Genomic DNA, 18,416 nt, shown 5'->3' on the forward strand with positions numbered 1-18,416 from the left:
TTTAACTTACCACACTCTACTGTTGAAAAAATCTGCAGGGTTTGAACGAGGACATTTGCACTGTGTAGTTTTTGCTTCATGTTTGAAGTTACTGCTCTGCACAGTAATTTCAAATGCTTAATTTATGCTTAAAATCCCACTTTAATTACCTGGAGAGTGGTTTGAACCCACAAGGCCATTTGTCCACTGGTTGTTAAGTCAAACACCTTCACCACTCAGCCATCCTGGTTCGGTGATAGCTTTGTGTTACTGCAACAAACCCTTACAATTGAAGTTGCTGCTCTGGCATTCAAATTTGAACTCCACTCTCTAATTTAATTCCTAATGCTTAATTTGTGCTTAAAAAGCACACTTTAATTACCAGGAGTGGGGTTTGAACCCACGAGGACATTTGTCTATTGGGTCCAACACTTTAACCTGATTGACAGACACTCACATTTAAAATTGCTGCTCTGCACTATACTTTCACATGCTTAACTTGTGGTTAAAATCCTGATTTTAACTACCAGAAATGGGGTTTGAAACCCACAATGACATTTGTCCATTTGATCTTAAGTCCAAGGTCTTAACCACTCAGCTATCCTGGCCCATTAAAGTATTTTTGTTATTGTAACAGATCCTCACATTTGGTTTTGCTGCTAATGTGAGTAAAAGTACTTTCACTGTAATTTCAAATGCTTAATTTGTGGTTTACATCCTGATTTAAACTACCAGAAATGGGGTTTGAAACCCACAAGGATTTTTGTCCATTGGATCTTACGTCCAATGCCTTATCCAATCAGCCATCCTGGTTAGGTGAGGACTTTGCTTTACTGCAACAGACCTTCACATTTGAAGTTGCTGCTCTGCACTGTAATTTCAAATGCTTATTTTTTTGCTTAAAAAGCACACTTTAATTACCTGGAGAGTGGTTTGAACCCACAACAAGGCCATTTGTCCACTAGTTTTTAAATGAAACACCTTCACCACTCGGCCATCCTGGTCGGTTGAGGACTTTTTTCGTTACTGCAACAGGACTTCACATTTGAACTTACTGCTCTCTAATGTAATTCCTAATGCTTCATTTGTGCTTAAAAATTTCACTTTAATTACCGGCAGTAGGGTTTGAACCCACAAGGACATTTATCCATTGGGTCTTGAGTCCAACAGCTTACCCTGATTGGCAGACCCTCACTTTTGAAATTGCTGCTCTCTACTGTACTTTCAAATGCTTCATTTGTGGTTAAAATCCTGATTTAAACTACCAGAAATGGGGTTTGAAACCCACAATGACAAATTTTTTATTGGACCTTAACTCAAACGCCTTGACCACTCAGACATCCTGGTTCGGTGAGGTTTTTTTGTTACTGTAACAGGTCTTCTCATTTGAACTTACCGCTCTCTACTGTAGAAAAATCTGTAGGGTTTGAAAAAGGACATTTTGTCAATTGGATCTTCATTCAAAAGACTTAACCAATCAGCCATCATGGCTCGGTAAAGGTTTTGCGTTACTGCAACAGACCCTACATTTAAAGTTGCTGCTCTGCACTGTAATTTCAAATGCTTAATTTGTGCTTAAAAATCACACTTTATTTACCTGGAGAGGGGTTTGAACCCACAAGGTCAATTGTCCACTGGATCTTAAGTCCAACAACTTAACCACTCGGCCATCCTGGTCAAGTGAGAATGATCTTTGTTATTGTAACAGGAATTTACATTTGAACTATCTGCTCTCTAATGAAATTCCCATTGCTTTATTTGTCCATTGGATCTTAAGTCAAACCCCTTAACCACACGGCCATCCTGGTCTAGTGAGGATGATCTTTGTTATTGTAACAGGCATTCACATTTGAACTTTCCGCTCGCTAACATAGTTCCCATTGCTTAATTTGTGCTTAAAAATCACGCTTCAATTACCAGGAGTGGGGTTTGAACCCACAAGGACAGTCGTCCATTGGATCTTAAGCCCAACGCCTTAACCACTCTGCCATCCTGGTCAAGTGAGGTTGATCTTTGTTATTGTAACAGGCATTCACATTTGAACTTTCCGCTCACTAACATAATTCCCATTGCTTGATTTGTGCTTAAAAATCACACTTTAATTACCAGGAGTGGGGTTTGAACCCACGAGGACATTTGTCCATTGGATCTTAAGTTCAACGCCTTAATCAATCGGCCATCCTGGTTAAGTGAGGGTGTTTTTGTTGTTGTAACATACATTCACATTTGAACTTTCCGCTCTCTAACGTAATTCCCATTGCTTAATTGGTGCTTAAAAAACACTTTAATTACCAGGAGTGGGGTTTGAACACACGAGGACATGCGTCTATTGGATCTTAAGTCCAGCGCCTTGACCACTCGGCCATCCTGGTCAAGCGACGATGATGTTTGTTATTGTAACCGGCATTCATATTTGAACTTTCCGCTCTCTAATGTAATTCCCATTGCTTAATTTGTGCTTAAATATCACACTTCAATTTCCAGGAGTGGGGATTGAACCCACGATGACATTCGTCCACTGGATCTTAAGTTCAACACCTTAACCACTGAGCCATCCTGGTCAGGCGAATATGCTTTTCTTATTGTAACAGGCATTCGAATTTAAACTTTCCACTCTCTAGTGTAATTTCCATTGCTTAATTAGTACTTAAAAACCACACTTTAATTAGCAGGAGTAGGGCTTGAACCCATGAGGATATTCATCTATTGGATCTTAAGTTCAACGCCTTAACCACTCAGCCATCCTGGTCAATTGAGGACAATGATTGTTATTGTAACTGGCATTCATATTTGAACTTTCCGCTCTCTAAAGTATTTCCCATTGCTTAATTTGTGCTTAAAAATCACACTTTAATTACCAGGAGTGGGGTTTGAACCCACGAGGAGATTCATCCATTGGATCTTAAGTCCAACGCCTTAACCACTCGGCCATCCTGGGCAAGTGAGTATGGTCTTTGTTATTGTAACAAGCATTCACCTTTGAACTTTCCGCTCGCTAATGTATTTCCCATTGCTTAATTTGTACATAAAAACCACAATTGAATTACAAGGAGTGAGGTCTGAACCCACGGGGACATTTGTCCATTGGATCTTAAGTCCAACGCCTCAACCACTCGGCCATCCTGGTTAAGTGAGGAGGTTTTGTGATTGTAACATACATTCACATTTGAACTTTCCGCTCACCAACGGAATTCCCATTGCTTAATTAGTGCTTAAAAAACACACTTTAATTACCAGGAGTGGGGTTTGAACCCCGAGGACATTCGTCCATTGGATCTTAAGTCCAACGCCTTAACCACTCGGCCATCCTAGTCAAGTGAAGGAGTCTTTTTTATTGTAACATGCATTCACATTTGATCTTTCCGCTCGCTAACGTTATTCCCATTCCTTAATTAGTGCTTAAAAATCACACTTTTAATACCAGGAGTGGGGTTTGAACCCACGAGGACATTTGTCCATTGGATCTTAAGTCCAACGCCTTAAACACTCGGCCATCCTGGTGAATTGAGGACCCTTTTGATATTGTAACATGCATTCAAATTTGAACTTGCCGCTCTCTAATGTAATTCCCATTGCTTAATTAGTGCTTAAAAATCACACTTTAATTACCAGGACTGGGGTTTTAACCCACGAGGACGTTTGTCCATTGGATATTAAGTCCAACGCCTTAACCACTCGGCCACCCTGGTCAAGTGAGGGTGCTTTTGTTATTCTAACATGCATTCACATTTTAACTTTCCGCTCGCTAAAGTAATTCCCATTGCTTAATTTTTGCTTAAAAATTACAATTTAATTACCAGGCGTGCGGTTTGAACCCACGAAGACATTTGTCCATTAGATCTTAAGGCCAACGCCTTAACCACTCGGCCATCCTGGTCAAGTGAGGAGGTTTTTGTGATTGTAACATACATTCACATTTGAACTTTCCGCTCACTAACGCAATTACCATTGCTTAAATAGTGCTTAAAAAACACACTTTAATTACAAGAAGTGGGGTTTGAACCCACGAGGACACTCGTCGATTGGATCTTAAGTCCAACGCCTTAACTACTCGGCCATCCTGGTCAAGTGAAAGCGTCTTTGTTATTGTAACATGCATTCACATTTGATCTTTCCGCTCGCTAACATTATTCCCATTCCATAATATGTGCTTAAAAATCACACTTTTATTACCAGGAGTGGGGTTTGAACCGACGAGGACATTTGTCCATTGGATCTTAAGTCCAACGCCTTAACCACTCGGCCATCCTGGTCAATTGAGGGCCCTTTTGATATTGTAACATGCATTCAAATTTGAACTTGCCGCTCTCTAAAGTAAGTCCCATTGCTTAATTTGTGCTTAAAAAACACACTTTAATTACCAGGAGTGGGGTTTGAACCCACGAGGACATTCGTCCATTGGATCTTAAGTCCAACGCCTTAACCACTCGGCCATCCTGGTCAAGTGAGTATGGTCTTTGTTATTGTAACAGGCATTCACCTTTGAACTTACCGCTCGCTAATGTAATTCCCATTGCTTAATTTGTACTTAAAAACCACAATTGAATTAGAAGGAGTGAGGTCTGAACCAACGAGGACATTCGTCCATTGGATCTTAAGTCCAACGCCTTAACCACTCGGCCATCCTGGTCAAGTGAGGAGGTTTTTGTGATTGTAACATACATACATTCACATTTGAACTTTCCACTCACCAACGGAATTCCCATTGCTTAATTAGTGCTTAAAAAACACACTTTAATTACCAGGAGTGGGGTTTGAACCCACGAGGACATTCGTCCATTGGATCTTAAATCCAACGCCTTAACCACTCGGCCATCCTGGTCAAGTGAGGGCACTTTTGATATAGTAACATGCATTCAAATTTGAACTTGCCGCTCTCTAATGTATGTCCCATTGCTTAATGTGTGCTTAAAAAACACACTTTAATTAACAGGAGTGGGGTTTGAACCCACGAGGACATTCGTCCATTGGATCTTAAGTCCAACGCCTTAACCACTCAGCCATCCTGGTCAAGTGAGTATGGTCTTTGTTATTGTAACAGGCATTCACCTTTGAACTTACCGCTCGCTAATGTAATTCCCATTGCTTAATTTGTACTTAAAAACCACAATTGAATTACAAGGAGGGAGGTCTGAACCAACGAGGACATTCGTCCATTGGATCTTAAGTCCAACGCCTTAACCACTCGGCCATCCTGGTCAAGTGAGGAGGTTTTTGTGATTGTAACATACATACATTCACATTTGAACTTTCCGCTCACCAACGGAATTCCCATTGCTTAATTAGTGCTTAAAAAACACACTTTAATTACCAGGAGTGGGGTTTGAACCCACGAGGACATTCGTCCATTGGATCTTAAGTCCAACGCCTTAACCACTCGGCCATCCTGGTCAAGTGAAGGAGTCTTTTTTATTGTAACATGCATTCACATTTGATCTTTCCGCTCGCTAACGTTATTCCCATTCCTTAATTAGTGCTTAAAAATCACACTTTTATTACCAGGAGTGGGGTTTGAACCCACGAGGACATTTGTCCATTGGATCTTAAGTCCAACGGCTTAACCACTCGGCCATCCTGGTGAATTGAGGACCCTTTTGATATTGTAACATGCATTCAAATTTGAACTTGCCGCTCTCTAATGTAAGACCCATTGCTTAATTTGTACTTAAAAAACACACTTTAATTACCAGGAGTGGGGTTTGAACCCACGAGGACATTTGTCCATTGGATCTTAAGTCTAACGCCTTAACCACTCGGCCATCCTGGTCAATTGAGGATAAAGTTTGTTATTGTAACGGGCATTCATATTTGAACTTTCCGCTCTCTAATGTAAATCCCATTGCTTAATTATTGCTTAAAAATCACACTTTAATTACCAGGAGAGGGGTTTGAACCCACGAGGACATTCGTCCATTGGATCTTAAATCCAACGCCTTAACCACTCGGCCATCCTGGTCAAGTGACTATGGTCTTTGTTATTGTAACAGGCATTCACCTTTGAACTTACCGCTCGCTAATGTAATTCCCATTGCTTAATTTGTACTTAAAAACCACAATTGAATTACAAGGAGTGAGGTCTGAACCCACGAGGACATTCGTCCATTGGATCTTAAGTCCAACGCCTTAACCACTCGGCCATCCTGGTCAAGTGAGGACGTTCTTGTGATTGTAACATACATTCACATTTGAACTTTCCGCTCACCAACAGAATTCCCATTGCTTAATTAGTGCTTAAAAGACACACTTTAATTACCAGGAGTGGGGTTTGAACCCACGAGGACATTCGTCCATTGGATCTTAAGTTCAACGCCTTAACCACTCGGCCATCCTGGTCAAGTGAGGGCCCTTTTGATATTGTAACGGGCATTCATATTTGAACTTTCCGCTCTATAATGTAATTCCCATTGCTTAATTATTGCTTAAAAATCACACTTTAATTGCCTGGAGAGGGGTTTGAACCCACGAGGACATTCGTCCATTGGATCTTAAGTTCAACGCCTTAACCACTCGGCCATCCTGGTCAAGTGACTATGGTCTTTGTTATTGTAACAGGCATTCACCTTTGAACTTACCGCTCGCTAATGTAATTCCCATTGCTTAATTTGTACTTAAAAACCACAATTGAATTACAAGGAGTGAGGTCTGAACCCACGAGGACATTCGTCCATTGGATCTTAAGTCCAACACCTTAACCACTCGCCATCCTGGTCAAGTGAGGAGGTTTTTGTGATTGTAACATACATTCACATTTGAACTTTCCGCTCACCAACGGAATTCCCATTGCTTAATTTGTGCTTAAAAAACACACTTTAATTACCAGGAGTAGGGTTTGAACCCACGAGGACCTTTGTCCATTGGATCTTAAGTCCAACGCCTTAACCACTCGGCCATCCTGGTCAAGTGAGGGGCCTTTTGATATTGTAACATGCATTCAAATTTGAACTTGCCGCTCTCTAATGTAAGTCCCATTGCTTAATTTGTGCTTAAAAAACACACTTTAATTACCAGGAGTGGGGTTTGAACCCACGAGGACATTCGTCCATTGGATTTTAAGTCCAATGCCTTAACCAGTCGGCCATCCTGGTCAAGTGAGTATGTTTTTTGTTATTGTAACAGGCATTCACCTTTGAACTTACCGCTCGCTAATGTAATTCCCATTGCTTAATTTGTACTTAAAAACCACAATTGAATTACAAGGAGTGAGGTCTGAACCCACGAGGACATTCGTCCATTGGATCTTAAGTCCAACGCCTTAACCACTCGGCCATCCTGGTCAAGTGAGTATGGTCTTTGATATTGTAACAGGCATTCAGCTTTGAACTTACCGCTCGCTAATGTAATTCCCATTGCTTAATTTGTACTTAAAAACCACAATTGAATTACAAGGAGTGAGGTCTGAACCCACGAGGACATTCGTCCATTGGATCTTAAGTCCAACGCCTTAACCACTCAGCCATCCTGGTCAAGTGAGGGCCCTTTTGATATTGTAACATGCATTCAAATTTGAACTTGCCACTCTCTAATGTAATTCTCATTGCTTAATTTGTACTTAAAAAACACAATTTAATTACCAGGAGTGAGGTCTGAACCCACGAGGACATTCGTCCATTGGATCTTAAGTCCAACGCCTTAACCACTCGGCCATCCTGGTCAAGTGAGGAGGTTTTTGTGATTGTAACATACATTCACATTTGAACTTTCCGCTCACCAAAGGAATTCCCATTGCTTAATTAGTGCTTAAAAAACACACTTTAATTACCAGGAGTGGGGTTTGAACCCACGAGGACATTCGTCCATTGGATCTTAAGTCCAACGCCTTAACCACTCGGCCATCCTGGTCAAGTGAGGGCCCTTTTGATATTGTAACATGCATTCAAATTTGAACTTGCCGCTCTCTAATGTAAGTCCCATTGCTTAATTTGTGCTTAAAAAACACACTTTAATTACCAGGAGTGGGGTTTGAACCCACCAGGACATTCGTCCAATGGATCTTAAGTCCAACGCCTTAACCACTCTGCCATCCTGGTCAAGTGAGTATGGTCTTTGTTATTGTAACAGGCATTCATCTTTGAACTTACCGCTCGCTAATGTAATTCCCATTGCTTAATTTGTACTTAAAAACCACAATTGAATTACAAGGAGTGAGGTCTGAACCCACGAGGACATTTGTCCATTGGATCTTAAGTCCAACGCCTCAACCACTCGGCCATCCTGGTTAAGTGAGGAGGTTTTGTGATTGTAACATACATTCACATTTGAACTTTCCGCTCACCAACAGAATTCCCATTGCTTAATTAGTGCTTTTAAAAACACACTTTAATTACCAGGAGTGGGGTTTGAACCCACGAGGACATTCATCCATTGGATCTTAAGTCCAACGCCTTAACCACTCGGCCATCCTGGTCAAGTGAAGGACTCTTTTTTATTGTAACATGCATTCACATTTGATCTTTCCGCTTGCTAACGTAATTCCCATTCCTTAATTTGTGCTTAAAAATCACACTTTGATTACCAGGAGTGGGGTTTGAACCCACGAGGACATTTGTCCATTGGATCTTAACTCCAACGCCTTAACCACTCGGCCATCCTGGTCAAGTGAGGACCCTTTTGATATTGTAACATACATTCACATTTGAACTATACGCTCACTAACCCAATTCCCATTGCTTAATTAGTGCTTAAAAAACACAAATTAAAAAAAACAGGAGTGGGGCTTGAACCAACGAGGACATTCGTCCATTAGATCGTAAGTCCAACGCCTTAACCACTCGGCCATCCTGGTCAAGTGAAGGCGTCTTTGTTATTGTAACATGCATTCACATTTGATCTTTCCGCTCACTAACCCAATTCACATTGCTTAATTAGTGCTAAAAAAACACACTTTAATTACCAGGAGTGGGGTTTGAACCCACGAGGACATTCGTCCATTGGATCTTAAGTCCAACGCCTTAACCACTCGGCCATCCTGGTCAAGTAAGGGCCCTTTTGATATTGTAACATATATTCACATTTGAACTTTCCGCTCTCTAACGTAATTCCCATTGCTTTATTAGTGCTTGAAAAACACACTTTATTTTCCAGGATTGGGGTTTGAACCCACGAGAATATTTGTCAATTGGATCTTAAGTCCCATGCCTTAACCACTCGGCCATCCTGGTCGAATGAGGCCACTTTTGTTATTGTAACATGCATTCACATTTTAACTTTCCGCTCACTAACATAATTCCCATTGCTTAATTTGTGCTTAAAAAACACACTTTAATTACCAGGAGTGGGGTTTGAACCCACGAGGACATTTGTCCATTGGATCTTAAGTCTAGTGCCTTAACCACTCGGCCATCCTGATCAAGCAAGGATGGTGTTTGTTACTGTAACCGGAATTCATATTTGTACTTTCCACCCTCTAAAGTAATTCCCATTGCTTAATTTTTGCTTAAAAATCACAAGTTAATTACCAGGCGTGCGGTTTGAACCCACGAAGACATTTGTCCATTAGATCTAAAGGCCAACGACTTAACCACTCGGCCATCCTGATCAAGTGAGGAGGTTTTTGTGATTGTAACATACATTCACATTTGAACTTTCCGCTCACTAACGCAATTACCATTGCTTAAAGGGGGGGTGAAACACTCAGTTTCAGTCAGTGTCATGTCAATCTTGAGTACCTATAGAGTAGCATTGCATCCTGCATATCTCCGAAAAGTCTTTATTTTTTTTATAATTATATAAGAAAGATGCGCTGTTCCGAGTCTTTCCGAAAAAAGCCGAGCGGGTGGGGGCGTGTCGTGTGAGCGGAGCTAAATAATGACGTGTGCTCGCTGCTGCTATTTTGTTGAGTCGAGTGCGTCGTAAAGCTGTGTCATCCCTAACAGCGGGAAAAAAACTTTATTCAAAATAAAAATATGGCTTTTAATCAGATACAGCCATACATCTATGATCCGGAATCAGACCCAGAGGCTTCAGTTGAACAGGAGCAGCAGCAAAAACGACTAGAGCAGGACGTCTCTATGTGGTACAAGTTATACACTAACTATATAATATGCTTAGCGGCTTGTGTTATTTACATATTTATACTTGAATTATATCGTCGTATTTTTGTCTTTGAAGGTGTACATGTGGGAAGTGCAGTTGTGCACGTGTGTTTGTGTTTACGCGTGGTTTGTGTAGACAGTAAGCGGACTGGTTTTGCACGGCAGGTTAAGTTAGTGTTTACATAGAAAGACACGGAATAGTAGCGCATTTGAATGAAGAAGCGTGCTTATTTAGTTCAACATATTTCCCCACTCTTTGTGTATTGTTGTTTGGAGTGCTTTTACAATGCACAAACATAAAGTTACACATATAGTGGACAGCTAAACAAATGTACACGCACTACACATCGCATGCTCCATTGATCAATTAACTATACGTGATCATGTTTGGGCTACTTGATGAGCATAGGCAAAAACACGGACATTTGAAGCAGTCTCACTCACCGCCTGTGGTTCTAACGTTGGGACTGCTCCATCATTCAGCATTAGGCGATCGGGAAAATCCGGCGTCGAGCTGGGCCTTATGAAAAAGTCAGCACCGAAATGCAGCGAACAGATATAAACATTCGCGCAACTCAGTTGCTGATCCGGAAAAGCAAATTACATCCACTGTTGCCTTAACGCTGGGTTTTTGGGGAATCTGTGCAGGACTGTCTTGGTCTGGCAACCAAAAACGCACTTTTTTGGTGACATTGTTATGTGCACATCACCTCTCCAGCATCCTAGAAGCCAGCGCTTTGATGGGCGTAGCCTGTTACTTTCGCTCTCTCCCTCTCTCTCTCTCACGCGCTTCCGGTAGAATTGTCCGTAAGGCCCATACAAGGAAATTCCGCCCCCATTAACGTCAAAGGGGACGCATGATCTCAAAAAACTTGCCGAAACTTATGACTAACCGGAAGTAGTATTTTTGACAAACAAATACTCCCATCAAACGTCCACCTTAACTTTTGAAACTTTGTCTATGTTTAGTATGGGATTCCAAGTCTTTAACAGTGTAAAAAGATCAGTAGGCATGAAACAGCATTTCACCCCCCCTTTAATTAGTGCTTAAAAAACACACTTTAATTACCAGAAGTGGGGTTTGAACCCACGAGGACACTCGTCCATTGGATCTTAAGTCCAACGCCTTAACCACTCGGCCATCCTGGTCAAGTGAGTATGGTCTTTGTTATTGTAACAGCCATTCACCTTTGAACTTACCGCTCGCTAATGTAATTCCCATTGCTTAATTTGTACTTAAAAACCACAACTGAATTACAAGGAGTGAGGTCTGAAGCCACGAGGACATTCGTCCATTGGATCTTAAAGGGATCCCCTGGTGTTGAGACTTGTATGGCTTAATATAACATAAATGATGTCTCTTACTGAATTATGTAGTAGACAACCCATGAAAGATCTACGTTATTTTAAAAATCGATTTTATATTTGGACCATGGGCGGCGCCATTTTGTTTGCGTTCTAGGTTGATGACGTAGAGTGGTTGAACTCCTCAATCAGCTGGCGTTACCCGTAGCTATTTTTACCACAACGCAACTCGAAAATTGTTTCAGAGTTAAACAAAACCAATGAATTCCTTTGTAATTATACTTAAAACACACTCAAACATACATGTGCACACAAACTCACCTACACAAGTCACAAACAGATCGGCGGGCGCGCACACGACAGGCAGCTCTGTCTCAATCGAGATGTTGGGCTGCTCAGTCTCCACGACAGGGGCTGAATCCGAAATCGACCCTATACCCTTAAATAGGGCATTATTTGAAGGGACGGACATTTGTAGTGTTGTCCGACACCATAGTGGACATGTTCGAGTGCAGTCATTCAGTCTCACGTTCCACCGCAATAACGAGTAAAGCCGATTTACAAACAGCTGTCCGACTTCACGCACTCAAACATACAAACTCTCTCTCTCACACAGACTCACACACACCCCAACAGATCGGCGCGAACACACACACACACACCCCAACAGATCGGCGCGAACACACACACACCCCAACAGATCGGCGCGAACACACACACACGCACGCACTGCGCGCGCATACATAACCCTCAATCTATTCCCTGTTGATATCCTGTTCAACACATCCTGTTCCCTAGATAGACTGTTGATAGTAGATTAACTATAATGCCTAATGTGACCAGCAGAGGGAAATATCTAGGTAGGACGATGGGATAAAGTAACGTGAGGAAGAGAGGCAGGATGTTTTGGTGATGATGCATGCGATTGAGACAGAGCAGTGTGTGTGCGCGCCCGCCGATCTGTTTGTGACTTGTGTAGGTGAGTTTGTGTGCACATGTATGTTTGAGTGTGTTTTAAGTACAATTACAAAGCAATTCATTGGTTTTGTTTAACTATGAAACAATTTTCGAGTTGCATTGTGGTAAAAATAGCAACGGGTAACGCCAGCTGATTGAGGAGTTCAACCACTCTACGTCATCAACCTAGAACGCAAACAAAATGGCGCCGCCCATGGTCCAAATATAAAATCGATTTTTTAAATAACGTAGATCTTTCATGGGTTTTCTACCACATAATTCAGTAAGAGACATCATTTATGTTATATTAAGCCATACAAGTCTCAACACCATGGGATCCCTTTAAGTCCAACACCTTAACCACTCGGCCATCCTGGTCAAGTGAGGAGGTTTTTGTGATTGTAACATACATTCACATTTGAACTTACCGCTCACCAACAGAATTCCCATTGCTTAAAAAACACACTTTAATTACCAGGAGTGGGGTTTGATTCCACGAGGACATTCGTCCATTGGATCTTTAGTCCAACGCCTTAACCACTCGGCCATCCTGGTCAAGTGAAGGCGTCTTTGTTATTGTAACATGCATTCACATTTGATCTTTCCGCTCGCTAACGTTATTCCCATTCCTTAATATGTGCTTAAAAATCACACTTTTATTACCAGGAGTGGGGTTTGAACACACAAGAACATTTGTCTATTGGATCTTAAATCCAACGCCTTAACCACTCGGCCATCCTGGTCAAGTGAGGACCCTTTTGATATTGTAACATGCATTCACATTTGAACTATCCGCTCACTAACCAAATTCCCATTGCTTAATTAGTGCTTAAAAAACACAAATTAAAAAAAAACAGGAGTGGGGTTTTGTTACGCCCCGTGGCTCATAGGGACGCAACAAAGTTTGGGACACACACGAAAGCCGAAATAAAATACAAAATTTATTAACAAAATAGAACTATACAGAAAAGAAACAGTATTAAGTGTAACAGTCAGGAATCAGTGTGTTGTGTAAGGAATGCATGAAAGGGTAATGTGCTGTTGTAGTGTTGGATGTACCAAAGAAACAAAGTCAAACAAAGCAATAATCAAGTCCAGCCTGCCACGCCTTTGGGCCTTTTCCTCAGACTCCTTTTAACAAGGCCCAACAGGATGTCAGCAACAGGTGTGCTTAATCAAGCTATCTGAGAACAGCCAGTTGAGGGCGGAGCCAGCAAACCAGCCTCCTCAGCCTGGGGAAACCCCACTAAACACAGGAGTCGTCACAGGTTTGAACCAACAAGGACATTCGTCCATTGGATCGTAAGTCCAACGCCTTAACCACTCAGCCATCCTGGTCAAGTGAGTATGGTCTTTGTTATTGTAACAGGCATTCACCTTTGAACTTACCGCTCGCTAATGTAATTCCCATTGCTTAATTTGTACTTAAAAACCACAATTGAATTACCAGGAGTGGGGTTTGAACCCACAAGGACATTTGTCCATTGGATCTTAAGTCTAACGCCTTAACCACTCGGCCATCCTGGTCAATTGAGGATAAAGTTTGTTATTGTAACGGGCATTCATATTTGAACTTTCCGCTCTCTAATGTAATTCCCATTGCTTAATTATTGCTTAAAAATCACAATTTAATTACCAGGAGTGGGGTTTGAACCCACGAGGACATTTGTCCATTGGATCTTAAGTCCAACGCCTTAACCACTCGGCCATCCTGGTCAATTGAGGATAAAGTTTGTTATTGTAACGGGCATTCATATTTGAACTTTCCGCTCTCTAATGTAATTCCCATTGCTTAATTAGTGCTTAAAAAACACACTTTAATTACCAGGAGTGGGGTTCGAACCCACGAGGACATTCGTCCATTGGATCTTAAGTCCGACGCCTTAACCACTCGGCCATCCTGGTCAAGTGAGTATGGTCTTTGTTATTGTAACATGCATTCAAATTTGAACTTACCGCTCGCTCATGTAATTCCCATTGCTTAATTTGTACTTAAGAACCACAATTGAATTACAAGGAGTGAGGTCTGAACCCACGAGGACATTCGTCCATTGGATCTTAAGTCCAACGCCTTAACCACTCGGCCATCCTGGTCAAGTGAGGACCCTTTTGATATTGTAACATACATTCACATTTGAACTATCCGCTCACTAACCAAATTCCCATTGCTTAATTAGTGCTTAAAAAACACAAATTAAAAAAAACAGGAGTGGGGTTTGAACCAACAAGGACATTCGTCCATTGGATCGTAAGTCGAACGCCTTAACCACTCGGCCATCCTGGTCAAGTGAGTATGGTCTTTGTTATTGTAACAGGCATTCATCTTTGAACTTACCGCTCGCTAATGTAATTCCCATTGCTTAATTTGTACTTAAAAACCACAATTGAATTACAAGGAGTGAGGTCTGAACCCACGAGGACATTCGTCCATTGGATCGTAAGTCCAAAGCCTTAACCACTCGGCCATCCTGGTCAACTGAGGGCCCTTTTGATATTGTAACATGCATTCAAATTTGAACTTGCCGCTCTCTAATGTAAGTCCCATTGCTTAATTTGTACTTAAAAAACACAATTTAATTACCAGGAGTGGGGTTTGAACCCACGAGGACATTTGTCCATTGGATCTTAAGTCTAACGCCTTAACCACTCGGCCATCCTGGTCAATTGAGGATAAAGTTTGTTATTGTAACAGGCATTCATATTTGAACTTTCCGCTCTCTAATGTAATTCCCATTGCTTAATTTTTGCTTAAAAATCACAATTGAATTACAAGGAGTGAGGTCTGAACCCACAAGGACATTTGTCCATTGGATCTTAAGTCCAACGCCTTAACCACTCGGCCATCCTGGTCAAGTGAGGACGTTCTTGTGATTGTAACATACATTCACATTTGAACTTTCCGCTCACCAACAGAATTCCCATTGCTTAATTAGTGCTTAAAAGACACACTTTAATTACCAGGAGTGGGGTTTGAACCCACGAGGACATTCGTCCATTGGATCTTAAGTCCAACGCCTTAACCACTCGGCCATCCTGGTCAAGTGAGGGCCCTTTTGATATTGTAACGGGCATTCATATTTGAACTTTCCGCTCTATAATGTAATTCCCATTGCTTAATTATTGCTTAAAAATCACACTTTAATTGCCTGGAGAGGGGTTTGAACCCACGAGGACATTCGTCCATTGGATCTTAAGTCCAACGCCTTAACCACTCGGCCATCCTGGTCAAGTGACTATGGTCTTTGTTATTGTAACAGGCATTCACCTTTGAACTTACCGCTCGCTAATGTAATTCCCATTGCTTAATTTGTACTTAAAAACCACAATTGAATTACAAGGAGTGAGGTCTGAACCCACGAGGACATTCGTCCATTGGATCTTAAGTCCAACACCTTAACCACTCGCCATCCTGGTCAAGTGAGGAGGTTTTTGTGATTGTAACATACATTCACATTTGAACTTTCCGCTCACCAACGGAATTCCCATTGCTTAATTTGTGCTTAAAAAACACACTTTAATTACCAGGAGTAGGGTTTGAACCCACGAGGACCTTTGTCCATTGGATCTTAAGTCCAACGCCTTAACCACTCGGCCATCCTGGTCAAGTGAGGGGCCTTTTGATATTGTAACATGCATTCAAATTTGAACTTGCCGCTCTCTAATGTAAGTCCCATTGCTTAATTTGTGCTTAAAAAACACACTTTAATTACCAGGAGTGGGGTTTGAACCCACGAGGACATTCGTCCATTGGATTTTAAGTCCAACGCCTTAACCAGTCGGCCATCCTGGTCAAGTGAGTATGTTTTTTGTTATTGTAACAGGCATTCACCTTTGAACTTACCGCTCGCTAATGTAATTCCCATTGCTTAATTTGTACTTAAAAACCACAATTGAATTACAAGGAGTGAGGTCTGAACCCACGAGGACATTCGTCCATTGGATCTTAAGTCCAACGCCTTAACCACTCGGCCATCCTGGTCAAGTGAGTATGGTCTTTGATATTGTAACAGGCATTCAGCTTTGAACTTACCGCTCGCTAATGTAATTCCCATTGCTTAATTTGTACTTAAAAACCACAATTGAATTACAAGGAGTGAGGTCTGAACCCACGAGGACATTCGTCCATTGGATCTTAAGTCCAACGCCTTAACCACTCAGCCATCCTGGTCAAGTGAGGGCCCTTTTGATATTGTAACATGCATTCAAATTTGAACTTGCCACTCTCTAATGTAATTCTCATTGCTTAATTTGTACTTAAAAAACACAATTTAATTACCAGGAGTGGGGTTTGAACCCACGAGGACATTTGTCCATTGGATCTTAAGTCTAACGCCTTAACCACTCGGCCATCCTGGTCAATTGAGGATAAAGTTTGTTATTGTAACGGGCATTCATATTTGAACTTTCCGCTCTCTAATGTAAATCCCATTGCTTAATTATTGCTTAAAAATCACACTTTAATTACCAGGAGAGGGGTTTGAACCCACGAGGACATTCGTCCATTGGATCTTAAATCCAACGCCTTAACCACTCGGCCATCCTGGTCAAGTGACTATGGTCTTTGTTATTGTAACAGGCATTCACCTTTGAACTTACCGCTCGCTAATGTAATTCCCATTGCTTAATTTGTACTTAAAAACCACAATTGAATTACAAGGAGTAAGGTCTGAACCCACGAGGACATTCGTCCATTGGATCTTACGTCCAACGCCTTAACCACTCGCCATCCTGGTCAAGTGAGGAGGTTTTCGTGATTGTAACATACATTCACATTTGAAATTTCCGCTCACCAACGGAATTCCCATTGCTTAATTAGTGCTTAAAAAACACACTTTAATTACCAGGAGTGGGGTTTGAACCCATGAGGACATTCGTCCATTGGATCTTAAGTCCAACGCCTTAACCACTCTGCCATCCTGGTCAAGTGAGTATGGTCTTTGTTATTGTAACAGGCATTCACCTTTGAACTTACCGCTCGCTCATGTAATTCCCATTGCTTAATTTGTACTTAAGAACCACAATTGAATTACAAGGAGTGAGGTCTGAACCCACGAGGACATTCGTCCATTGGATCTTAAGTCCAACGCCTTAAACACTCGGCCATCCTGGTCAAGTGAGGAGGTATTTGTGATTGTAACATACATACATTCACATTTGAACTTTCCGCTCACCAACGGAAATCCCATTGCTTAATTAGTGCTTAAAAAACACACTTTAATTACCAGGAGTGGGGTTTGAACCCACGAGGACATTCGTCCATTGGATCTTAAGTCCAACGCCTTAACCACTCGGCCATCCTGGTCAAGTGAGGGCACTTTTGATATTGTAACATGCATTCAAATTTGAACTTGCTGCTCTCTAATGTAAGTCCCATTGCTTAATTTGTGCTTAAAAAACACACTTTAATTACAAGGAGTGGGGTTTGAACCCACGAGGACATTTGTCCATTGGATCTTAAGTCCAACGCCTTAACCACTCGGCCAGCCTGGTCAAGTGAAGGAGTCTTTGTTATTATAACATGCATTCACATTTGATCTTTCAGCTCGCTAAGTTTATTCCCATTCCTTAATATGTGCTTAAAAATCACACTTTTATTACCAGGAGTGGGGTTTGAACCCACGAGGACATTCGTCCATTGGATCTTAAGTCCAACGGCTTAACCACTCGGCCATCCTGGTCAAGTGACTATGGTCTTTGTTATTGTAACAGGCATTCACCTTTGAACTTACCGCTCGCTAATGTAATTCCCATTGCTTAATTTGTACTTAAAAACCACAATTGAATTACAAGGAGTGAGGTCTGAACCCACGAGGACATTCGTCCATTGGATCTTAAGTCCAACGCCTTAACCACTCGGCCATCCTGGTCAAGAGAGGACGTTCTTGTGATTGTAACATACATTCACATTTGAACTTTCCGCTCACCAACAGAATTCCCATTGCTTAATTAGTGCTTAAAAGACACACTTTAATTACCAGGAGTGGGGTTTGAACCCACGAGGACATTCGTCCATTGGATCTTAAGTCCAACGCCTTAACCACTCGGCCATCCTGGTCAACTGAGGGCACTTTTGATATTGTAACATGCATTCAAATTTGAACTTGCCGCTCTCTAATGTAAGTCCCATTGCTTAATTTGTGCTTA

General features: G+C 41.5%; 45 non-coding genes across 45 annotated transcripts; all 45 read right to left on the reverse strand.

Annotated features, from left to right (window-relative positions):
• Positions 1-1,893: 1,893 nt before the first annotated feature.
• On the reverse strand, positions 1,894-1,976 carry trnal-uaa (transfer RNA leucine (anticodon UAA)). The gene has a single exon. It is a non-coding gene; the product is annotated as a tRNA-Leu (tRNA).
• A 106-nt stretch (positions 1,977-2,082) lies between these two features.
• On the reverse strand, positions 2,083-2,165 carry trnal-uaa (transfer RNA leucine (anticodon UAA)). The gene has a single exon. It is a non-coding gene; the product is annotated as a tRNA-Leu (tRNA).
• A 103-nt stretch (positions 2,166-2,268) lies between these two features.
• Positions 2,269-2,351, reverse strand: trnal-uaa (transfer RNA leucine (anticodon UAA)). The gene has a single exon. It is a non-coding gene; the product is annotated as a tRNA-Leu (tRNA).
• A 106-nt stretch (positions 2,352-2,457) lies between these two features.
• Positions 2,458-2,540, reverse strand: trnal-uaa (transfer RNA leucine (anticodon UAA)). Its single transcript has one exon. It is a non-coding gene; the product is annotated as a tRNA-Leu (tRNA).
• A 294-nt stretch (positions 2,541-2,834) lies between these two features.
• On the reverse strand, positions 2,835-2,918 carry trnal-uaa (transfer RNA leucine (anticodon UAA)). Its single transcript has one exon. It is a non-coding gene; the product is annotated as a tRNA-Leu (tRNA).
• Positions 2,919-3,210: 292 nt separating this feature from the next.
• Positions 3,211-3,292, reverse strand: trnal-uaa (transfer RNA leucine (anticodon UAA)). Its single transcript has one exon. It is a non-coding gene; the product is annotated as a tRNA-Leu (tRNA).
• Positions 3,293-3,397: 105 nt separating this feature from the next.
• trnal-uaa (transfer RNA leucine (anticodon UAA)) lies at positions 3,398-3,480 on the reverse strand. Its single transcript has one exon. It is a non-coding gene; the product is annotated as a tRNA-Leu (tRNA).
• Positions 3,481-3,585: 105 nt separating this feature from the next.
• Positions 3,586-3,668, reverse strand: trnal-uaa (transfer RNA leucine (anticodon UAA)). Its single transcript has one exon. It is a non-coding gene; the product is annotated as a tRNA-Leu (tRNA).
• Positions 3,669-4,149: 481 nt separating this feature from the next.
• On the reverse strand, positions 4,150-4,232 carry trnal-uaa (transfer RNA leucine (anticodon UAA)). Its single transcript has one exon. It is a non-coding gene; the product is annotated as a tRNA-Leu (tRNA).
• Positions 4,233-4,337: 105 nt separating this feature from the next.
• trnal-uaa (transfer RNA leucine (anticodon UAA)) lies at positions 4,338-4,420 on the reverse strand. Its single transcript has one exon. It is a non-coding gene; the product is annotated as a tRNA-Leu (tRNA).
• Positions 4,421-4,718: 298 nt separating this feature from the next.
• trnal-uaa (transfer RNA leucine (anticodon UAA)) lies at positions 4,719-4,801 on the reverse strand. Its single transcript has one exon. It is a non-coding gene; the product is annotated as a tRNA-Leu (tRNA).
• Positions 4,802-4,906: 105 nt separating this feature from the next.
• On the reverse strand, positions 4,907-4,990 carry trnal-uaa (transfer RNA leucine (anticodon UAA)). Its single transcript has one exon. It is a non-coding gene; the product is annotated as a tRNA-Leu (tRNA).
• Positions 4,991-5,287: 297 nt separating this feature from the next.
• trnal-uaa (transfer RNA leucine (anticodon UAA)) lies at positions 5,288-5,370 on the reverse strand. The gene has a single exon. It is a non-coding gene; the product is annotated as a tRNA-Leu (tRNA).
• Positions 5,371-5,475: 105 nt separating this feature from the next.
• Positions 5,476-5,558, reverse strand: trnal-uaa (transfer RNA leucine (anticodon UAA)). The gene has a single exon. It is a non-coding gene; the product is annotated as a tRNA-Leu (tRNA).
• A 105-nt stretch (positions 5,559-5,663) lies between these two features.
• Positions 5,664-5,746, reverse strand: trnal-uaa (transfer RNA leucine (anticodon UAA)). The gene has a single exon. It is a non-coding gene; the product is annotated as a tRNA-Leu (tRNA).
• Positions 5,747-5,852: 106 nt separating this feature from the next.
• On the reverse strand, positions 5,853-5,935 carry trnal-uaa (transfer RNA leucine (anticodon UAA)). Its single transcript has one exon. It is a non-coding gene; the product is annotated as a tRNA-Leu (tRNA).
• A 294-nt stretch (positions 5,936-6,229) lies between these two features.
• On the reverse strand, positions 6,230-6,312 carry trnal-uaa (transfer RNA leucine (anticodon UAA)). Its single transcript has one exon. It is a non-coding gene; the product is annotated as a tRNA-Leu (tRNA).
• Positions 6,313-6,417: 105 nt separating this feature from the next.
• trnal-uaa (transfer RNA leucine (anticodon UAA)) lies at positions 6,418-6,500 on the reverse strand. Its single transcript has one exon. It is a non-coding gene; the product is annotated as a tRNA-Leu (tRNA).
• A 293-nt stretch (positions 6,501-6,793) lies between these two features.
• On the reverse strand, positions 6,794-6,876 carry trnal-uaa (transfer RNA leucine (anticodon UAA)). Its single transcript has one exon. It is a non-coding gene; the product is annotated as a tRNA-Leu (tRNA).
• Positions 6,877-6,981: 105 nt separating this feature from the next.
• trnal-uaa (transfer RNA leucine (anticodon UAA)) lies at positions 6,982-7,064 on the reverse strand. The gene has a single exon. It is a non-coding gene; the product is annotated as a tRNA-Leu (tRNA).
• A 483-nt stretch (positions 7,065-7,547) lies between these two features.
• On the reverse strand, positions 7,548-7,630 carry trnal-uaa (transfer RNA leucine (anticodon UAA)). Its single transcript has one exon. It is a non-coding gene; the product is annotated as a tRNA-Leu (tRNA).
• Positions 7,631-7,735: 105 nt separating this feature from the next.
• trnal-uaa (transfer RNA leucine (anticodon UAA)) lies at positions 7,736-7,818 on the reverse strand. Its single transcript has one exon. It is a non-coding gene; the product is annotated as a tRNA-Leu (tRNA).
• A 105-nt stretch (positions 7,819-7,923) lies between these two features.
• trnal-uaa (transfer RNA leucine (anticodon UAA)) lies at positions 7,924-8,006 on the reverse strand. The gene has a single exon. It is a non-coding gene; the product is annotated as a tRNA-Leu (tRNA).
• Positions 8,007-8,300: 294 nt separating this feature from the next.
• trnal-uaa (transfer RNA leucine (anticodon UAA)) lies at positions 8,301-8,383 on the reverse strand. The gene has a single exon. It is a non-coding gene; the product is annotated as a tRNA-Leu (tRNA).
• Positions 8,384-8,488: 105 nt separating this feature from the next.
• trnal-uaa (transfer RNA leucine (anticodon UAA)) lies at positions 8,489-8,571 on the reverse strand. Its single transcript has one exon. It is a non-coding gene; the product is annotated as a tRNA-Leu (tRNA).
• A 295-nt stretch (positions 8,572-8,866) lies between these two features.
• trnal-uaa (transfer RNA leucine (anticodon UAA)) lies at positions 8,867-8,949 on the reverse strand. Its single transcript has one exon. It is a non-coding gene; the product is annotated as a tRNA-Leu (tRNA).
• A 293-nt stretch (positions 8,950-9,242) lies between these two features.
• trnal-uaa (transfer RNA leucine (anticodon UAA)) lies at positions 9,243-9,325 on the reverse strand. Its single transcript has one exon. It is a non-coding gene; the product is annotated as a tRNA-Leu (tRNA).
• Positions 9,326-11,076: 1,751 nt separating this feature from the next.
• On the reverse strand, positions 11,077-11,159 carry trnal-uaa (transfer RNA leucine (anticodon UAA)). The gene has a single exon. It is a non-coding gene; the product is annotated as a tRNA-Leu (tRNA).
• A 1,585-nt stretch (positions 11,160-12,744) lies between these two features.
• Positions 12,745-12,827, reverse strand: trnaf-aaa (transfer RNA phenylalanine (anticodon AAA)). The gene has a single exon. It is a non-coding gene; the product is annotated as a tRNA-Phe (tRNA).
• Positions 12,828-12,932: 105 nt separating this feature from the next.
• Positions 12,933-13,015, reverse strand: trnal-uaa (transfer RNA leucine (anticodon UAA)). The gene has a single exon. It is a non-coding gene; the product is annotated as a tRNA-Leu (tRNA).
• A 701-nt stretch (positions 13,016-13,716) lies between these two features.
• trnal-uaa (transfer RNA leucine (anticodon UAA)) lies at positions 13,717-13,799 on the reverse strand. Its single transcript has one exon. It is a non-coding gene; the product is annotated as a tRNA-Leu (tRNA).
• Positions 13,800-13,905: 106 nt separating this feature from the next.
• Positions 13,906-13,988, reverse strand: trnal-uaa (transfer RNA leucine (anticodon UAA)). Its single transcript has one exon. It is a non-coding gene; the product is annotated as a tRNA-Leu (tRNA).
• A 106-nt stretch (positions 13,989-14,094) lies between these two features.
• On the reverse strand, positions 14,095-14,177 carry trnal-uaa (transfer RNA leucine (anticodon UAA)). The gene has a single exon. It is a non-coding gene; the product is annotated as a tRNA-Leu (tRNA).
• A 673-nt stretch (positions 14,178-14,850) lies between these two features.
• On the reverse strand, positions 14,851-14,933 carry trnal-uaa (transfer RNA leucine (anticodon UAA)). Its single transcript has one exon. It is a non-coding gene; the product is annotated as a tRNA-Leu (tRNA).
• A 294-nt stretch (positions 14,934-15,227) lies between these two features.
• Positions 15,228-15,310, reverse strand: trnal-uaa (transfer RNA leucine (anticodon UAA)). The gene has a single exon. It is a non-coding gene; the product is annotated as a tRNA-Leu (tRNA).
• Positions 15,311-15,415: 105 nt separating this feature from the next.
• Positions 15,416-15,498, reverse strand: trnal-uaa (transfer RNA leucine (anticodon UAA)). Its single transcript has one exon. It is a non-coding gene; the product is annotated as a tRNA-Leu (tRNA).
• A 293-nt stretch (positions 15,499-15,791) lies between these two features.
• trnal-uaa (transfer RNA leucine (anticodon UAA)) lies at positions 15,792-15,874 on the reverse strand. The gene has a single exon. It is a non-coding gene; the product is annotated as a tRNA-Leu (tRNA).
• A 105-nt stretch (positions 15,875-15,979) lies between these two features.
• Positions 15,980-16,062, reverse strand: trnal-uaa (transfer RNA leucine (anticodon UAA)). Its single transcript has one exon. It is a non-coding gene; the product is annotated as a tRNA-Leu (tRNA).
• Positions 16,063-16,545: 483 nt separating this feature from the next.
• Positions 16,546-16,628, reverse strand: trnal-uaa (transfer RNA leucine (anticodon UAA)). Its single transcript has one exon. It is a non-coding gene; the product is annotated as a tRNA-Leu (tRNA).
• A 106-nt stretch (positions 16,629-16,734) lies between these two features.
• On the reverse strand, positions 16,735-16,817 carry trnal-uaa (transfer RNA leucine (anticodon UAA)). Its single transcript has one exon. It is a non-coding gene; the product is annotated as a tRNA-Leu (tRNA).
• Positions 16,818-17,110: 293 nt separating this feature from the next.
• Positions 17,111-17,193, reverse strand: trnal-uaa (transfer RNA leucine (anticodon UAA)). The gene has a single exon. It is a non-coding gene; the product is annotated as a tRNA-Leu (tRNA).
• Positions 17,194-17,491: 298 nt separating this feature from the next.
• trnal-uaa (transfer RNA leucine (anticodon UAA)) lies at positions 17,492-17,574 on the reverse strand. The gene has a single exon. It is a non-coding gene; the product is annotated as a tRNA-Leu (tRNA).
• A 105-nt stretch (positions 17,575-17,679) lies between these two features.
• trnal-uaa (transfer RNA leucine (anticodon UAA)) lies at positions 17,680-17,762 on the reverse strand. The gene has a single exon. It is a non-coding gene; the product is annotated as a tRNA-Leu (tRNA).
• A 105-nt stretch (positions 17,763-17,867) lies between these two features.
• On the reverse strand, positions 17,868-17,950 carry trnal-uaa (transfer RNA leucine (anticodon UAA)). Its single transcript has one exon. It is a non-coding gene; the product is annotated as a tRNA-Leu (tRNA).
• Positions 17,951-18,244: 294 nt separating this feature from the next.
• On the reverse strand, positions 18,245-18,327 carry trnal-uaa (transfer RNA leucine (anticodon UAA)). The gene has a single exon. It is a non-coding gene; the product is annotated as a tRNA-Leu (tRNA).
• Positions 18,328-18,416: the final 89 nt, after the last annotated feature.

The sequence above is a fragment of the Pseudorasbora parva genome, chromosome 10, assembly GCF_024679245.1.
Source record: "Pseudorasbora parva isolate DD20220531a chromosome 10, ASM2467924v1, whole genome shotgun sequence".
Classification (NCBI taxonomy): domain Eukaryota; kingdom Metazoa; phylum Chordata; class Actinopteri; order Cypriniformes; family Gobionidae; genus Pseudorasbora; species Pseudorasbora parva.